This window comes from Lissotriton vulgaris, chromosome 11 (genome assembly GCF_964263255.1).
Source record: "Lissotriton vulgaris chromosome 11, aLisVul1.2, whole genome shotgun sequence".
In the NCBI taxonomy this organism is placed as follows: domain Eukaryota; kingdom Metazoa; phylum Chordata; class Amphibia; order Caudata; family Salamandridae; genus Lissotriton; species Lissotriton vulgaris.
The window spans coordinates 661,202,674-661,223,076 of record NC_141699.1 but is presented as its reverse complement, the minus strand read 5'-3'; the positions used below and the strand labels follow the sequence as shown (position 1 = coordinate 661,223,076).

Here is a 20,403-nt window from a genome sequence, read left to right as displayed (position 1 = left end):
CACATAAATTGGTTTGGGAATTTTCTTGTGTTTTTACATTATTACCTTTTGTGTGGTGTATACAGGTGTGCAGCTCCGGGGAGGGGGGTTTTGGGGTGTTACACTCCCCAAAATATTCTGATTGTAAATAGTTGGGTACGAGTTTCAGTCAGGTATGGTCTGTTGGATTTCACCAGGGATTTTTACATGCTTACACTAACAAAAACACACAGACAGACACACACACACTCTCTTCTCAGTTTTGAAGGCTTTCAAACATGTTGATTAGTTTGAAAAATGTGTGCTTTTTAAGTGCCCCCAACAAGATGCCCTCCTTTCTCTTTCCACTGCTCTTTAAGCGCCCCTCGTGTCCTGCTTCTCATATATTGTTGTTTAACAAGATATCCCAGCATGATTGTTGGGAAACCAGAGGCTTAAGCACAGGCTAGTTTAGTGACTTTTGTAGTTCATCCTGAACAGGATTGTGGTTGTTTCCTAAGTGGGGCTTCAACTTTTCTCAGCCAATAATCCAATGTCTTGCAGTATTCATTTGTTCCAAACTTGTAGCTAATATGCAGAGAAAGGTAAAGACAACAAAGTTGGAAAGTTCAGTGGTGGAGCAATTATTTTTAGAAGAGTTGCCCCAGCCCATTATTTCAGTGTGCAACATATTAGAGAATGCCTGATTCAGAGAGCAATTAGATGACACATTATGGATGCAAGCAAAGTAGTATCTTGGGACTAGGTTGCTTTGATAGTGTAGGTTTTACTATTTCAGGAGTCAGGTAATGTCAATGATTGCAGCGTCTTTAGAAATAGGTAATGAGTGAACAGGCAGACCCTTACCAAGGAAGGGTAGGGTCTTCCTGCTCACTAGAGCAGAGATATGTGCTGTCACCATCTCTTGACCTAGAGCTGAAAGTGACGAGCAGTACCTACTAATAAATGCAGGGGTGACTAACTTCAAACTGTTCAGTCTACTGGTAGATTGTATTATTTTTTACATGTGGGCCACCTGTTATGCACCATTTTAACCATTGCTTCATATGTGTTTGTTTCAATAACTTTATTTCTTTGAAGTACTAAGGTGTAAGGTGTACAGTGTGACAAGGTACAAGTTATGCACGCTTTAAGTAACATACAACATCAAACTTTCTGCAATAAAAGATAAGGGGGCATATTTACGACTTCTGGCGCATCTCTGCTAATCAGCAGAGATGCGCCAGAAGAGTTGCGACGCATCTGCCCACCCGTGCGCCACCACTGATGCGCTGCATTTACTATGCAGCACACCGTGGCGCTCGGATGGGCAGATGCGTGACGCATACCCAGCGGAATTGCGGTGCATTGCTGGAGTGGCGACGCAGCTCCAGCAAGGCTCGGGCTGCCCTATCTCTAACATGCTGCATCAATCCTTACGCCTGCTTCAAGCCTCTTCGAAATTCAAGCATTGAGGATAAGGATATTTGCTGTGTTTGGAAATCAGAAAACAATCAAGCTAAATGATCCAGCACAATTGAAACAGCACGTTTTTTGTTGCAAATATTATCAAAAGCATGTTCTTTGATGAGTATCAGACCATCAAGATGTGTAGAGAAAGTGGTCTGGCTTTGAGTTAGAATTTGCATAAGCTGAATTTAGAAGCTGAAGAGCTTTGGAAAAGGGCTCTCCGGAATAAGATAACTAGCAAACTTTTGAATTAACAAGGTAAGCTGCTATGAGGCATGCTGGTCAGGGCAGAACTCAGCAGTAAGTCCTATTCCATTGGCACTTGAATATATAACTCTACGAACGTTGCATCATATTTCAATCAATCAATCAAGCATCTACTTCACCCTCGATGATCTTGAGGCGCTATTTGAAACAACCATGGTCACTTGAGTCAAAAAAGCAATTGATGTACTACAGATTTTGCCTGATACCACTAAAGGCTCAATGGTATGGCAGAATACAGAGCAACAGGACAGACTCTTCTGGCTATATAGGTCTGCGCTGGAACCATTAACTCATATTGTCTGCCCTAATCTTATGGAGCTACCTACATTTTGACTTAAGTCTATATTTAGACAGGTAAACATTTGACCTGGCAGTGGAAACCTGTCTGACAGGTTACTTAGGTTAGCTTACAGTACTGATTTGTAAGATGATTTTAATTAGGTGATTTTTAAACTATAATGCATTTATGTTCCCCGTCTGATTTGCACTATTTGCTATCTTATAGCACACTTTTAATGCTTCTATAACAGGCACCTAAAGAACTGAATGGAAAAGTTCTGTCAGAGCAGTTCAGCAACTTGGGGAATTAGGATGAAAAATAGCTCTGCACAGTTCTGAAAGTTGATATTATTCATGTGTTGTTTTCACTTCTTCTGTGACTGCTCTGTCATTAGTGGTATAGTCCAATGACATTAATGGCATTGGAAATATGCTAGACAGGTGGTCTAGACTGGGTAGTAGTATCCTTGCCAGCTATTTTGCCAAGTAGTCCATGGAGTTAGGAGGAGGTTTTGCACCGCACTGGATATATTCCGACACCTGATCAGCCACACAGCTTTGAGCATGAGTTTAGTCAGGTGTTTTCGAATATGAAGTATTTTTGATTGGTATTTGATATGCTCAGTTTGCCTAAGTTTCATCAGTGTGGTCACACACTAGATGGGAGGGTTGGGCCAGTCCGTTGTATAGTTTCTTTTAAGGTTGGCGAAGCTTAAAAAAAAACGGCACTAACATTTGTGTGCAGCAGTTCGTTATTGAGCATTTTGGTGAGTTCGGGTTAAATTTGAGATGTCATTGGTGATGAAATTAGTGATGTCCCTGACCACATCATGAGTGGTGTAATATGTAAAGTCATAAGCAGTGCATTGCGACTGTGTAAGTTAAAGTTAGCTCACGTAACTATAACTTCTGAAATTCTATTCTTTTGTATGAATGAAATCTGAGCCTAATTATAATGTCTCTGTAACCTTTGTTTTTTTCAGTGAATTTTTAAGGCTTTTTTAATGTTGTTTCCTAACTATAATGCCCCTGTAACCGTTTGTTTTTAAGTGAATTTCTAAGGTTTTTTAAATTGTATTTCCTAACAGTAACCTGTAAGCTTTGAGAGTGAGTGAGTGTATGAGTGTCTTGATGGGTGTGTGTATGAGTGTGTGAGTGTCCCAATAGATGTGTGAGTATCTGTGGTGGTCTGGCAGTGGCTGCATAAGTGTCTCACTGGGTGTGAATGGGTACGTTATTGTCTCAGTGGTTCTCTGAGTCGGTCTGCATGAGTGTTTGTGTCGGTATCTGATAGGCTGCATGAGTGTCCTTGTGAGTGTCTCAATGGGTATGTGAGTGGGTGTGAGAGTGTCTGAGTGGGTTTGTGAATTCCTTCATGAGTATATGAGCCAGTCTGAATGAGTGCATGGGTGTCTCAGTAGGTCTCTGAGTGGGTGTGTTTGTCTATGAGTGGGCCTGTGAGTGGCTGTATGGGTCGATGAGTTGGTGAATGAGTGTCTGAGTGGGTCTGTTAGTGGGTGTACATGTCTGTGCGGCTCTGTGAGTGGGTGCGTGAGTGTCTGAATGAGTGTGAGATTGAATGGGTCTGTGAGTGGGTGCATCAGTGTCTGAGTAGTAAGCATGGGCGAATTTTGCGGATCTCGCGTTCGCGAATTTTGCGGATTTGCGAACTCGCAATCCGCAAAATCCGCGAATTCCCGCGAATTTGCGGATTTTTTTTTTTTGTGTTCGCCCGTGTTTCTGCCAGTTCGCGAGGGTTTTTACAATTTCGCAATTTGCGAACTTACCTGTCGGGTCGCAAGTTTTGCGAACTTGTTGTTTCTACGTGTCCAGCCTGTTTGGGACACTCTTTTTCATCACTGCCACTCTCTGTCACCACTGCCACTCTCTGACTACTCATGCCACCCTCTGGCCCACCCATGCCACCCTCTGTTTCATCACCACACCCTCTGGTTGTCCAGTGTACATTATTTTCGGCAAAGCAAAGCACACCTTCCCTGCCTCAAGTGACCTGAATTAATTTGGGGCTGATTAATGTGTCACAGAATATTTTTTTAGCTGGCACCTGCTTCCTTAGTGCGCCCTGATTAGTGATCTTTTGCACTTGCTAAGTGCTTTCATTGTTGCAAAATTAGTTACAACACCTGCCCTGCCCCAACTGACAATAATGAATTAGGGGCTGATTAATGGATTTTAACTTCCAGCCTGGCTCCTTCTTGTCTCCCTTAGCTGTAATTCAGGACCTTTGTGGCATATGTGTAACTATTCTGAGGTTCAGAGCAGGGTCACATAATAGTTTCAACTGGCAACTGAACTCTGGAGGGGCCCCTCAGGAAGCACTACAGGAAATGGCTACTAATGATGAGCCTGAACTTTTGAACCTGGTAAGTAGTTACTTTCAGTTTTGCTAAGATCGTATTTCTGCAATTTTGCACTTATTCGCGGGGCGCGAACTCACGCGAACAGTGCGAGCAGTGCGAGCAAAATCCGCTGCTCGCGGATTTGCGGATTTTGCGGGAGATTCGCGAATCTCGCGGATTGCGAATTTCCCGAAAATCCGCAAAATCCGCGAGCGGAACGGATTTTCCGCCCATACCTACTGAGTAGGTCTGTCAGTGGGTGTGTGAGTTTGTGAGTGGGTGTCTAAGTGTCTGTTTGGGTTTGTCAGTAGCTGTGTGATTAACCTAGCCACTAAGGAACTGCATCTGCCTTTTTTCCCAACAAGATTCCACAGTTTTACACAAAATATCTACCCAAGTGGAGTACTTTCTACTGGTTAATTACTAAGTCCAACCTTTTTGGGAAAATGTCTAGTACGTATTATGCACTACAGATAAGTAATAGAGCATGAGGAAATGTCACCAGTGACCTTGTGTTCGTTTTGGACATGTTATTGTTCCTGGTGCATCTTTAGCCATAAATATGTGATAACATAAATACGCTTATAGAGAAAATAACAAGAATAGAAAGAAGAAGATATCCACCAAACAAGGGTCTTTTCTCTTAACTATATGAAGAAAGTACTTCTCTTTTGGGTGGACATGTCCTCATATTCCTCAGCATCAAGAACTTCTCACCAAAACCGGCAGAAAATGCGTGGGCGCTTGTTAAGCTGTTCATCATCCTTGCCAAAGGCAGAAAGGCCTTTTCATATTACTAAGGTGGGTGGGACCAAAAGGGTGAAACTTCCAAGTGATTTTCACATTTCCATACTTGTAGCCATTCAAAGAGAGAAACATGGACTCTCCTCTCACTCGGAGATGCCAAGAAAAAACCCACTTGTCACAGTTACTGGAGATCGCTCTCCGACAGATCGAAGCTGCATTCACTTCGACCAAGGATTTCAGAACCTTTTTCAATGTGGAATTTCTGAGAAAAGACACTTGGTTTTCCTTCACCAAGCCCAGCCCTGTCTTAATTGAATGGGGGGAGAGGGGGTTGATTTCAGCCCCGGGGACCCCGGTCCCTGGGGCCAGGCCATGTCTCACTTGATGTCCTAGTCCCACCCAAGGCACCTAGTGTGCTATGGAACCATAGGGTATCCTCATGGCCTCAGTGATTCCAGTGGGATCCCCACCCCCTGCAGCAGCCAGCATTGCTGTTGCACACAGGCAGAGAACTGCTGGAAATCCAGCTCCTTGCATGCAAGAGCAATACGTTCATCTCTTTTCCTGCCTGCATGTGTGTGGGTAAGGGTAGAGATGAAAACTCTGCTTCCAGCAAGCGGGAGCATTGTGACAGCTCCCACTTCCTGGATCCGGAGCGTTTGCTTTTGCTTGGCAGGGGCTGTCAGCTGGCCACGCACACCCCCTCTTCAATGTTTAGTTATGGCCAGCGGAGGTGGTGGTCCTCAGGGCCTTGTGTGGTCCACCCGGCCCCACCTATATTTTTTAATATTATCCCTGTGGAGGTGGTGGTCCCTGAAGGGGGGGGTCTGTATGTCCCCCCTACTAAATTTTAACAATAGCCCTATGAAGGTGACATTCCCTGGGGTGGTCCACACAGCCACCCAATAAATATTAACAATAGCCTCAGGGAGGTGATTGTCCCCGGGGCACAAATAAGCCCTTGGAGGGGAACTCAATAAGCCCATCTCCTTATTTCAAAAAAATACGCATGTCCCTGGGACTTGGCCCACTGGGGCCTTGGGCCTTCATTAAAAAGAAGTGTGGGAGACCACACTTTTGTTTTAATATTATCATGGATTTGCGGCTATGTCACAATTTTGTGGCAAATACTTTTTTAAGGGCTTTTCTGCTCTGGCATTGTCCCATTGGGACCCAAGACACAAACTAAGGGGTCAGGGTATTCCTACCCTGTCCCCTTTTCTTTTAAAAAAAAACTTTTTGTGGACTTGGCTGAAGCCGAGTCCAAGATAGCTGCCAACTCTTCCTGGTTGAAGTGTTGGCAGCCAATCAGATCTCAGCACAAGATCAGGAGGGTTTACTCACTCTTCGCGTTGCTAGATATACAAATCTGGATTTCTTTTAATAACTGTAAAAGTTCGGGACAGATTTTCACCAAATAACACAAAGCACTCTTTCTGGACCAAGAGCTAGCTTTCTGGCAAATTTGGTGTAAATCCGTCCAGCGGTTCAGGCTGGAGTCATGTCTAAAATCTCTATGGAAATTAACATGGGAAACACACTCTCCCCCCCTTTTTTTCTGAGCCTATGCTTGACAAATCACGCCTAAACCTTCCATGAACCACTAGAATCACTGGCACACTTTTCTGGAGAATTTCGTGAAGACTCATCATAGGCAAGTCGAAAAGCACTTTTCTTATGGAAACATGGTCCTAACTGTAACTGCCTACTGCCAATCACTAGAAGGTAATATATATATGCAAGCTCGGGATACCGAAAAGTCCGGTGTCCACCATTCGCTTTGGGAAAGCTCTGGCGGAGCGAGGTATTTTACCTCCACCAGGACGCCATGCCGCAGTATGGCTGTCCCTGCCTTTACTGCTTACCTGACTCGAGTGGTAGCGACGGAACGAGGGGCCCAGGGAGAACCATGGAGATGTTGGGAGCACTCGGGGAACACCGCGCCACCCACCAGCAAAGCCCCAGCAAACCCGTTGTGAATACATCTACATCCTCCATACCACCAACCCAGATGCATCGGACTATTGCATGCTGGGAGTTGGAGTCCCAGCATTTACCGCGGCAAGCAACAGGTGTGAACAATCAGCAAGGGGGAGGTGCTTTGCGGGACTACTTATTGTAAATGCTGGTATGGGACTATTTTGGCGAGGGACTCTGTGCAATATGGGGCACTGAAGAAGGCAAGGAGCCGAAATGCATTTGCCAGTATTGTTTTTGCTGCCAATTAAAACGTGCTTTATCCCTGGATTCCCCCTCTGGCCCCTGTTCCTTCTACGTGTGGTGGGATGTTTCTTCATATAAATATATATATATATATATATATATATATATATATATATATATATATATATATATATATATATATATATATATATATGATACATTGTAAAGACATGCTTGGTAAACGCATATGCATTGTAAATACTTGCGTGGTAAAGGCAATGCGTTCATGACTATCCGGTAATGGTAATGCTTGGGAATGACCAATAACTCAATAGTACGGACTGACTACATAGAAGACTGAAAGTGCAATTAATGCATTATGATGGTTGCACGCAGGAGCATGTCCAGAATCCAGTTGTCAGACACATACTGAATGCATGGGAATGGAAGTCCAGTGCCCTGTGATAAGTCAGACATCTGATGCACCTGACAGGTACTGAGGTCTATGCTTTTGACAGGGCGAACAGATTTCCTCTGGGATTGGTGGAGCCACTTCCGTGAAGCCTTGTTAATAACTTAATATCTAGGTGTGTACTCAGAAGGGTAATGTCAACCCCTCTAAAGTTAGGCATTTTTGAAAATCAGCTCAGCCCCTGATGTCAGGCAGCTTGACACTGATAACGCATTTCAGTGTTTAAGGCCAAATTACATTTTGGATATTATTTGGCATTTAAATATGGCTATGTCTCTTTTACAGCGCCAATGGGTTTGCAGCAAACAACCAGCAGTTTTCTGCCCAGATTTCTAGCCAGATGAAAGGGGCAACCAGAGGAGGAATAATCCTGGACCACAGTTGTCATAACTGATCCCTCAGCTGTAGAACAGACTGTCAGTGCTAATATCACTTACAGGGAGGGACCTAATAATATTTTGAAAGATGTCAGGGATAGCCTAGTGCATTGCCATAATCAGGAAAAACCTACAGCCACAGGAGGAATGCAGTGGGAGTTAAAGTATTCAGCATGTACAGAGCACACGGGGCTGAGGCCTGTTTGCCATAGCTCGCCTAAAGGAAGAATCAAGATTAAGATCTCAAAATTGGAAAAAGGAGTATAAAACATGCATTGGAGAAACATTTATACATAGTATGTGTGAGACGCAAATAGGTTCCCCATGAAGAGATTTAAAAAAGGTGTCTAGAGACTCCAGCTAAAGTATGCATCTTATCAGTACACTGTTTTTCGATTAAGCGCACAATATTCCAGGTCATAGCAGTCATGTGACTGAAATAACTAACTCAAAATGTATGCAGCCCAAAATTACGTTTAGAACAGAATTCTGGTATTGATTGCCTTAATCAAACGTGTCATTCAAATTATTAGTGCAGTAACATTAAATCTAGGTGGACAAGGCGTCTGCAGCAACCTCTGTGAGACTTTCAGCTCAGCCTGTAAGTGGCTGTAAGGGACTAATGGGTGGATGGTCCTGTGTCACTGCTGTCATAGCTGACACATCATTAGTGGGGCAGACTGTCCTCTGCTAATACTACTGGCTTTCCAGGAGTGAGCTGTTAATATTTTGACACCTTTCAGTGTCAGCCTGGCGGCTGTAAGACATGAAGGCAGTCCTATGGCATTTATATAGATGGTGTAAAAGAATGTCAGTTGCCCAGAGTACATGGGCTGTCATGCATCAACACACCACATAAATTGGAAAATGTCACCCCAGGCCTTAGTTTGTACCACTCCAATTTTAGTCGCACAGCAATGCTTAATAATAGATACTCTGCGTGTCTAAAACCATTATGCACGACTAGATATCATTAGACCAGACCTGCATGGATTAACAAATGCATTTTATTTTGTTTAATTCAGAAAAAAAAATATGAGGCCTGAAGCTATCACATATTAATTTCAGTTAGATAGAAGACAAGGTGTGGTGGTGAGATAAGGTAAAAGTTGACGCAGTGCTCAGTCAAACATGCAGTAACTGCATAAGGAGAGAAATATTTAGTGCACAAGATTTAAAATGCAAACGATTCGCCGATTGGCAAATAATTTCAGGATTTGTTTATTTTAAAACTATATTATTATTGAAAAATGCCTTTTCTACGGTGTAAGAAACACTATCCAGGGATATTCGATATTTCAGTACTACACAGTACACAATAATTAGATTTTTTCCGGTCCGATTCATTGTTCGTAGAAATCCTGCAAAATGAACAGTTTGTGAGAGAAGAAACATGAAAAGCCTACATTTGTCAGAAGTATATCCTGTCTGGTCACTTTCAGCATGATGCATGCTGTCGCACATTACCTCTGCAGACTGACAGATAAACATTTTGACTAACATATTTACGAACTCCATACACCTGAATGAATCACAAAATCCTTAAAAATGGCCTTGTTGCTTGGGATTGGGAAGTTCCCAAAAGGCATACTTTCATATTGTTTAAGGTCCCCAAAACCTTTGCACCAGAACTATTACTTGACCTACAAGTTGCCATGAACGCCTCTCTCCCCAAAAGATAGTTTCCCTGTCATCTGCTTGTGTGTCCACAGCACTACTCTGACCCCTGGTGCAATGTGCAAAATGTTAAAAAAATTATACGCTTAACTAGGACAATTTAGGGGCATATCAACAAGGCGGTGTTAAAAAATTATTGCAGCTTTTGCGTCTGTTTTCGGCCGAAAAGCGGCGATAATTTTAATGCCCTATTAGCAAGGACGCGCTAACCTGTGAATCCATGCTTCTTCACACTTTCCCTCAACGCCCAGCTTTGCATCTCTAATGCAGGGCCGGACTGGCCATATCGGGCACCGGGCAATCCCCCGGTGTGCCGCACGGGTGGGGGCTGGTTTTGGGCCCCTGGGGGCCGTTTTTGTTACAGGGCCGTTTTTTGCAGCATAGCTGCAAAATCGGCCCTGTACCAACATCGGCCGAAAACCGGCCTGGCAAAGAGCTCGGTGGCACCTCCAACACCCACCGAGTGGGGAGGGGCGGCCGAGCACTTTGTCAGGGCCAGTTGTGGTTCCCAGTCCGGCCCTGCTCTAATGAGATGCAAAGTGGGCGTTCCTCCCCAGGATAATGAGAGAAATGTCGCTAAGCGACATTTCTCCTATTATCAAGCATCATGCTCAGCAGCAAAGCGTCAGGAGAAGTAGCGATAACCTCTGTTATTGCTACTTTCCTTACGCCTGCTTTGAAACTGACTTAGCCATGATATCCTATGGAAGGTGCATATCATGGCTAAGTATATGTAGCCCTTTCAGCAGCTATCTCCTAAAGGTGTGCGATTATCGCTGGATTTCCAGCGATAATCACACAGTTAGGCAGCTTGCACTCTGAATTTTATCGCTGTGGAGATAAGCATTGCTGATAGCAGGCTATCTCTGTGATAAACTTCTGAGTTGGGTGCTGATAATTATCCTAGCGCTAAATGCGCTTAGCGATAATTATCGGCCCCTCTTGATGATATGCCCCTTGGAAACTAGCAGAGCAACATGGAATCTGGCATGGCAATTTGAGCTTAATGTAGAAGCTGGATTGCCAATGCTTTTTCAACTGATGTAATGTGGAAATTGACCTGGCAAGGTACTTGGGAACAGCTTCAACTGGCATGGAAATACTTAACTGTGGAAATTTTAAATTGCCATGGAAAGTTACTGTAGGAATGTAGAAACTGGCATAGAAATAGGCTCTTGACAATGCAAAAGTAGAACCTGGCATGGCAATGTGTAGCGTATGGGAACATTGTAGAAACTAGTATTGTGCCAATGTTTTTAACTTTTGGTATAATTATATTGCCAGTTCCAGTAAGATTTGTAACCTGAGGCTAGCCAGTAATGTTGACCAGCCCAAGCAACCCGACTAACCCTCTGGAATAATGAGTGGTTGTTGTACATGCGTCAGGTCTTCACTGTGTTCATATCTTTAGATATTAGTACATGTACCTTGAAACATGAGTGTTGACTTATAAGTATTCTAGTGTTGTGATGCACTATGACTTAGATGGGTTCTCTATGGAGGGAGCACCTTCTGTAGTCACAGATGTCTTAAATAAATATACATTTGAACTGTATCTGGCTACGAGAAGTTCATTTGCAAGAGTAGTCCAATAGGACAGCCATTCAGGGAAGCCACATCCTCTGTAAGCATCAGCCCTTGTAGACATGCCTTCTTCCCAGAAATCTGAAGGTAGACCACTTCATCATCTTTTGTCTCGGGTCTCTTTATTTGTCATCATGGCAATGCTTAGAAATGAGGGAACAGTATTAGGAACTATATGTGTACAGTGCAATAGTCATCTCCCTTTTGAACACCCTCCCCCTGTCTGACCTAGTTTTGCACAGAGAGAGATTGAGAAGGTTTGAGACAAAGAGAGAATAGTGAGTGAATGAGTGTGTGTGTGTGTAAACATTGTCAAAAAGCCAAAACATTGTAATTTGTATTTAGATTTATAGGGACAAGTATACTACTTTAAATGCAAACACTTAAAATTGTCAAAGGACTACATCAATTAACTACCACTTACGAAGCATTCATAGAAAGATTGGTATGGAGAATTTGTGAGACTCAAAGGGAAAGTTCATTTGAAAATGGCGCTCGATCTCCATATCCTTTTCACACAGAGATGTTACTCGGTTGGGTAAAATCATCATCCAGATTCTATGTAGGTTCAAAGAAAATTGTACTGAGTGAAGCACCCAACAGGCTAGACTTCACAGTGGAACGGTCACACCAAGCCGTCATGCATTCAGCACCGAGCTTAATTTGTATCAGTGGTGGACCCAAGACTCATTTTAGGGACTCAGAGTTATTTTTCATCATCAAACTTTGTGGCATATTTTCAAGGGGAGTGCGCCACCAGGGATTTTTATGACACTCTGGTGGCGCAATGCCCTGCTCCATATTTACAAAGAAGCATTAAGCCACTCTGCATGGTTTAAAGCCGCTTTGTTAATATCGTACCCTTTCACACATATCTAGGGAGCGAAATGGGTGTTGCATGGGTATTCCACTGCTTTTTGACGCTGCCCCAGATATACAAGAATGTGTAAATCTGTGGCAGGGCCAAAAACAAACGCCGCCGAAAAACAGGTGTTCAAATGGCGCAGCGAGGAGAAATACTTTAATTTCTTCTTATTCTTGATCTTTCTATGTGTGCTGCATTCTGTAGCACACATAGAAGGAGCAATTCACCTTTAATGACTGTTTATGTGCAGGAAGGTGTCCCTTCCTGCACATAAACCATCATCCCTGCAAGAAGGCACCCTTGCACCATGGTGCATGAGTGCTGGAGTTGCAGGGCTGATACCCTGCAATGCAGGCACCCTTGCACCATGGTAAAAAGGTTCCTGAGATACAGGCAATCAATTATCGCTGCAACGCAGACACCCTTGCACCATGACACAAGGGTGTCTGTGTTGGCTCTGGGTAGCTTTTTTTAGCACCAGTGCAAGGGAAATCCCAGGAGTGCACCATATTCTTGTAAATAAGATGTATCCCTGCATTTTTTAAATGGCGCAACACTGCTAAATTGCTTGCAGCGCCGCACTGCGCAATTTCTTTGTAAATATACCCTTTGTTTCTGGGCAAGAGAGAGAGAGAAAGGCAGAAAAGGGAGAAAGAAAGATAGAAAAACAGTGAGGAATGGATTGAAGAAATGAAATAGTACCTGCAAGGACAGGGCTGGAAATAGAAAACCCTTATTATGAGTTCCCATAAATCGGGTGCAGCAGAAAGGGGAGGCTAGTAATCATGGAAGGGGGCGTCATGAGAAGCGCTGTGAATCACAGCCAGCCTTTACATTATTTTTGACCAACTCTGAAAAGAAAAAAAATGGCAAGAAAGAAAAATGTTCTGATGAAGCATTTGTGGTTTACTTAATTGCCCAGATACCGACTGCTGCTGCTTCTCACAGCAGATGTGTCCTGGCGCCTCCGCTGTCTCAGCTGTCCTGTATCCCGGTGCTAGAATTCTTCACTTAGACACTGACTGAAGAGTCACTGGAACCGGCCCGGATCCGGCTAAAGAATACTAGCCTCATCCCATTTCCTGATGGTTTTCAGTCTCTACTCGCACTGTGCAGTTGTCAAATCGAGATACAATAAATTAAGGTAACAAAAGAAAGAGGCGTGCTTTGCAATAAAGACTAGACAGCATTGCAAAAACCGTGGGCCCTGCAAGTATTTTTATTTTTGTCAATTTAAACATTGATTCCTGCGATTTTTCTTCTGCTCTGTTACATAATCGCTGCAAAAGGGCAATGTTTTTAGGGTAAAAGTATTTTGGTTGTGAAACTTTTTCGAGCTTGTTTGAAAGTGACTTTTCCTTTTATTTCCCAGGTAGAATAAATTAAGAGTTAATCTTCTCCCATTGTGCAGCCGTCGTTTTCTGACAGATTGCACATTACAAAAAACATCGGCTGGATAGGAGCTGAAATTAAATCAGCGGCTGTCACCTCCCTCTGAGGAGGCAGTGAAGATGCAATTTGAAGTTTCGCAGGGAGTCTTTCAGATCAGAAGGGGTGGGTGAGGTGCCATATGTGGTAGGAGGCTACAGTGAGTGAGAGCTGTGCGGATCGACTTATCCTGAGAGAGTTCATGGGCCTAGAAACATGTTTGACCCTGTTGCACTTCCTTCTAAAACACTGAACCTCATACACGCATTGCTTAATTTGAGCCAGAGTTTTCCGGTGCTCGGCACCAGTACTTAATTGTGAACACCAGCACTTAAGACAGTCTGCCCTATAGTGGTGCTGTCTGTATAATTTAGAGATGAGCAGAGCAGCAGCTGTTTATGCCTCCCAAGCCGTTGTTATAGATGTGAGGGCCTGGAATAGTCCGAATTATAATACTTGTAGGAGTGTTATGGTTAGTAGTTGTGTAGGTATTGTTGTCAGCGCTGGCAGGGGCAAAGTGTGGTTAAAGCAGCAGTGCCCTCCTAACGACTGCTGTGTCACATATTTTATTACAAATTAGAACTTTGGACTGTTGGGAGCTCTGATGAAGGCAATGGAGTGCTCCCTGCTTCTACGGGCGGGTAAAGGCCCGCAGAGCAACGTTCCAATGTTTTACAAAGGGCTCTCCGAACTCGAGAGGATATAAATCCCCTGGAGCTTCGAGAAGCCTTTGTTTCATTTGTTAGACCATTCTGCCCACTAGTGGCAGAATGTTCTAATAGCCTTATAGCCCTTCGTAGCAGTGCTGTAACGGCTATTAAAGTCCCCTCCCTTGTTAAAGTCTCTCACCTTCGTCTCAGGCCTTTAACGCAGGATCAAACCGTTAACAGCTGGTATAGCCCGCTACGGCGGGCTATAAGACTATATTAAGCACTGCATACATGGGTAGACTAGGCAAAGTATCATCACACTGAGGAGAACTGTTGAGTAAAATACAGAAGGGAAAGGCAAGTTGCAGAAATAGCCAAAGAAAATGGGAGTGAAAATCCAAGCTTGCAAATTAAAAAATGCACATTACATTGTGATATTTATATATTTATGAATTTGTTAATGTCTGGTGTTTTCTTGAGTAGACACATCTGCAAGAGATCTTTGGTGCCTGGCGGGGCGGTCTCTTATTCCATAGATGAAGTTAGATACTCTCCTAAATAGAGTTGTTAGTTGTGAGAAGCTGGGGTAGGAATTTAATACTGGGGGAGGAAGATGCCAATTGTTCGCTCTAAACTGAGGCCGGTCTAGACCTAAATTTTATCTGCACTGCACAAGCTCTTTGTGCTCAGATGTAAACCATGTTTAGTTTAAGGATGCACACGGTAATATTGGATATTTGTTTATCTTACATGAAGATTGAACGAGTAGTAACTATCTTAAGACCTAATCACAGTGCATTAAGATTGAAAGAGTAGTAATTATCATAAGCATGAACCACAGTGCACTTAGTTTGAAAGAGTAGTAACTATCATAAGCACGAACCACAGTGCATTACGACTGAAAGAGTAGTAACTATCATAAGCATGAGCCACAGTGCATTAAAATTGAAAGAGTAGTAACTATCATAAGCACGAACCACAGTGCATTATCAAACCATCACAAGAAGATAACACTATAAAACATATACAGATCTCCACAGTCAAAAGCAGTTCTTTATGATTATTAGTGAATATGTGCATGATGAGAATGTTATTTGATGGATTATCTGAAATTTATTACAATTGTTTTTAAAGCTATAATGTAGTGTTGAGTTATATCTTGTGCTTTTATGGTCTATTTCTAAAGATTGAATAAAGATTTTGAACTGAACATAACTGAATATTAGTCCCTTGAAGCTTGTCTGTTTTCTGTTGGACGTCTAGTATTTGCCCAATGTCCAGACTGTTCACTACATTCACCTTCTAGACCACCCTATCATTGGGCTTGATCTTGATTCTGTGACGTGGTCCTGGTGCGTCTACCACACAAGCTTACGGATTCTTTCCAAGCAGTGTTCAGTATGTTGGGTGTGTTTCTGAATATGGCAAAGATGATGCTCCATAACTCAGGGTGGGCCACAGCATGCCAGAGTGCTACTCAGTTTTCTAGGGTGCGGCTTATATTTCTTTTGCTACTGCAGGGAATGAAATCAAATATGTTTTTCATGAGGCTCAGTTTAGGTATTCCAGAATACTACTCACATATGCCTGGATGCTGATCAGATAGGCTGGGAGGCAGTTTATGTGTTAGTTATTCTATTTTAATATACCCAGATGTGAATCACATATGCCAGCGAATTGCTCATTACCTTAGTGCCATAATTTACATAAGCCCCAATTCTAATAGTCCTTCCCCTGCATTCTCTGGCCTTTCTGCGTTAAGCCTAAGGGACTATGTTCCTAAAATCCCCTACCTACTCCCTGTGTAGGTATGTGCCTGGGAATATGGAGAGACCTATGTGTAGGCCCTGCTGTTAGTCATAAAGTGAAAGGGAACATCCCTTCCCTTGATGCATCAGTCACTGCCAACTCCATCTCTTGCTGTGGTGCAGCAGCAACAATAGAAATTCCTGTTCCTGGTCCCACCCTTATTCTCTACTGAATCTAGTAGGAGACAATTGAGGCGGGGGAGGGGCGGTGAAGCTCAGCAGCAGATATATTCTGCAGCCTACAGGCAGGGGTATAAACATGCCTGTGCTTACTCTCCGCCTGTTAAAGCACAGCACACATGCAGAGGAGAACAATGGATGCCTCTAACATCAAGGGCCACACAGACAGCCATATCATTTCCTAAGAGGCCCCTAGGGGGAATCCCAGTTGTGATCTTCGATAACACCTAAATGATAAATATGAGATTTACCTGGCCGACTGTCAAGCTGCTGTCACACTGCTCAATCATTATGTCTATTTTGCCAAAAGTGGATGAAACATTAAATAAACAATTACATTTGTAAAGCACCTTTACAAAGTACAGTTCCTTAGAGAAAGTTGCTATTCTTGCTCCTATTAGTATTTATTGAGTGCATGTACACCAAGGCATCTTGGCTTTTAGAACAAATGAAATAGATAGATCAACTTTAAAACACATCAATGAAAAGTGAAAACAAAGAAAAGCAAAAACAACATGCCCCACGTAAGTAATCTTAATGAGTAGTTAATGGCCAATGCATCAAGACACATAGGGAATGTTTATCAACGTTTTGTGTTGGTCTTGCACCATGCAAGGAGACGCAATGGCGATGCAAAACCTAAATGAGCTTCATCAAGCCACGCAAGGCCACCTTGTGTGGCCCATGGTGCCTTGATAAATCTAGAGTACCGCAAGGCAGCACACATTTTTGGCTTGAGTTACTCTGCGGAAGGGAGAAGAGCTATGGGCTCCCACGCATCCACCCATGGGTTGTGAAACAGTCTCAGATTTACCATTAGCGGAATGTCAGAATTGTATGCCACCCCACCAGAGACACAACTAGGAGAGATATCTTTACTTCTAGATGTTTTCTCTTTTTAAGTGTGCTACTTTGGACTTAATATTAGAAAATCTGCACCCAATCGAACGATATTTTTGCTAACAATTTTTATGACATAATATTTATTAAAGATGTTTTTTCTGTATGTGATATTCTGACATATAGCCTGCTCACAGATACATGTATTTTCCTTGGATTATGAGACCTTTGGTTTTGCAATGTTATGTAATGTGATAGAGACTGAGTTTGGCCATGCACTGTGCCAGGTGTAGATCAAATCCTCTGCCCCTAGTGCAGTGCAAGGTGCAAGAGTCTGCATTTCATTAAGGCCCCCCCTTATGAGTGGCCCTTAAATAATGATGGGTCCTGTAATAGAAGTTACCAGGCCCATTGGATTTACAAGTTATGCTTCTTTGATGGGGATAATCTCTTTGCAAAACTCTGAGGAAAAACCTGCAGGAGTCTGCTCCAAAACACTGATTCCTGCATGTTATTCCCACACACCTCATAATCCTTTCTAAAAATAAACTCTGAAAAAACCGAAGTGGTGATCTTTGGCAATATGCAACCCAGCTGGGACCAGGTCTGGTGGCCGGCAGAAATGGGAGAACCACCAAAGCCGGTTCTTAAAGCAAAACATTTGGGGGTGTTAATTGACAACAAGCTCACCCTATCTCAGCAAATCAATACTATTGTGTCCACTTCCCATTTCCTGATCAATAAATTGTAGAAGATCTTACTGTATATTACCGTCAACTCCCAAAGAACAGTAGTGACGACTCTTGTACAGTCTAAGTTAGACTATTGTAACAGACTTTATTAGAATATGCAGAAACAGTACCTTAAAAAGCTACAGATGGTACAAAACGCTGCTGCAAGACAAATACTGAATGTCCCTGTTAGACCTGGCATCTTTGCTGTGGTTTCCCCCTGTCTTTTTGCCTCTACCTCCTGTATTTTTGATGCTGTGCTGGATTTCGTTTTTGCTGGTATAGATGCTTTGGGCACTTTGCCACTGCTGATCAGTGTCAAAGTGCAAGTGCTCCCTGTGTAAATTGTTATAGTGATTTGTTATCCATGATTGGCATATTTGTGTCACCAAGAGGAACATAGTAAAGTGCACTGAGTGTGCCAGGGCTGGTGATAACAAATGCTACTAGTGGGCCTGCAACACTGATTCTGCCACCCTCCTGAGTAGCCCTAAAATGGTGACTCAGGCCTGCCACCACAGTGCCTGTGTGCAATCTGTGAACTGCCATGTCCTCCTGGTCAGTGTCCCCACTGACCAGGCCTAACCCTTCCCTTTCTGTACACATTGGTCACCCCTATGGAAGGCCGAAGGTACCCCCTTGGGCAAGGTGCGGTGTATGTGAAAGGTAGAGCATGTACTAGTGCAGGTGACATGCTCTGGTAGTGAATTACAGCCATTTTTGTTTTTTCACTATTGTAAGGCTATCTTGCTCCATAGGCTATCATGGGGAATAGCATATCTTCCCATAGGAGAAAGATAGGACATAAAAGTCTGGTATCCCTGAACTCAGAATTTAATAACACATCTTTTAGGAAAGGTTGTTTTTAAATCCTGTGTTTGAGAACAGCACTTTTACAATGTTGTTGTTCTCTTGTCTGACCTTTCTGTGTGCCTTGGCCTGTTTGTGAATTAACTGTCTGGTTTGTGAGTGACAGGGGATGGGTGGCTCCCAGAGGCTGAGTGGGCCATCCCTGGGCTGAATAGCTCCAGCTGCATCTAGAGTGGTGGGAGGGGATAGTACCTGGGCCTGAATAGGGCTGTGCCTGCCTTCCACAATGCTGGCTCCACCTCCTACTGGACGGCTGACGACCCTGCCCCTCTCTCTGAAAGGAAAGGAGAGGCCAGGAAAACAAAATGCTCAAGGAACACCCATAACTTCCCTGAACTCGGCTGAGAGGATTCTGTCCTTTCTGGAGTGCTTGGCCCATGTGTGGTGCCTCCTGAAGTTGTACCTGTGTCGGGAAGCTATAAACCAAGATTTAAAGAACTTTCTAAAAAGTTTATTGCATCACTCGCTTGCGGAGCGCATTCCTGTCAGTGCGAGGAAATTCCCGCCGCTACGAAGGCCGAGATCATCGCAGCGCCTGTTGCCGCTGCCAGAGCCGTGCATCCTTCGTTTGCTGGGCGCACCAGTCCGGTGCGGGAAGGGTACCATTGCTGCGAGTATCGTCGCAGAGCCTGCCATCACTGGGTGAGATCGTCACACCTCTTGCTTGTCGACCGCATCACGTCGCTGCGAGAGTCGTCGCAGAGCCATCGCATCGAGAGCCCACGCGAGGAGAAGATCGCCGCTGAGTCGTGCATCGTCGCCGCCCCGGAAATCGTCACCGCCCCGAAGATCGTTGCATCGTACCTTTTGCGAGCCGCTTCCACCGAAACCTGTGCACTGGAATAAACGCAAGGTATCACATCCCTCCCTATACAGACCAGAGTCACCGCAACATGCCCGCTGCATCCAGCTGGGATGTTGCATCGTCTCCCCAGGGTCTCAGGAGTGATGGATCGCTTGCTTTTCACCACTACAGCTTTTAACTTGGAACTTTGTCTCATTTAAAGGTACTGTTGGCTCAAACGTGAGGCAACTGTGGATTATTTTAACGCATCCTTAAGAACTCATTTGAAACCATATTCTTGAACTGTGTATGTTGGATTTTTGTTGTTTGGCCTTGTGTAGTTTAGGTTAAATATTTTTATTTTTCTAAACTGTTGTGGAGTCAGTTTGTGGTGTTTTCACTGTGTTACTGTTAGTGTTGGTACAAATACTTAGCACATTGCCTTTGATAAGCCTGACTGCTTGAGCCAAGCTACCAAGGGGGTGAGCAGGGTTATCTGAAGAGTGTGTCCTCCTTACCCTGTCTAGAAGCAAGGGTTCCTTTTGGACAGTAGTACCTACCTCTGCCAACTAGAGACCCCCAGTTCTAACAGTCCCCAAATGCGAGTCAGTTGCTAAGGGAATTCGTAGACTCCACTGGCTTCCGGTAGTGCACCGTATTAAGTTCAAGATACTATGCTTAGCTTACAAGGCCTTGAACAACACCCGACCAATGTTTTTCAGAAATCTTTTTTCTTGGTACCAGCCGGTCAGACAGTTACGCTCTACTGACGCTAAACTGATGCGGGTTCCAAGGATACGAACGACATGCTGGGGAGGCTGAAGTGTCTCCTATGGTTCAGCATGGCTATGGAACACGCTGCCAATTGATATTAGAAATGCCAGCTCACTAAC

At 43.7% G+C, this 20,403-nt stretch overlaps 1 protein-coding gene across 1 annotated transcript in view; it reads left to right on the top strand.

The window, feature by feature from the left end:
• Nucleotides 1-20,403, top strand: part of SPHKAP (SPHK1 interactor, AKAP domain containing) — a 1,527,314-nt gene that overhangs the window by 928,771 nt on the left and 578,140 nt on the right. The window lies entirely within an intron of this gene.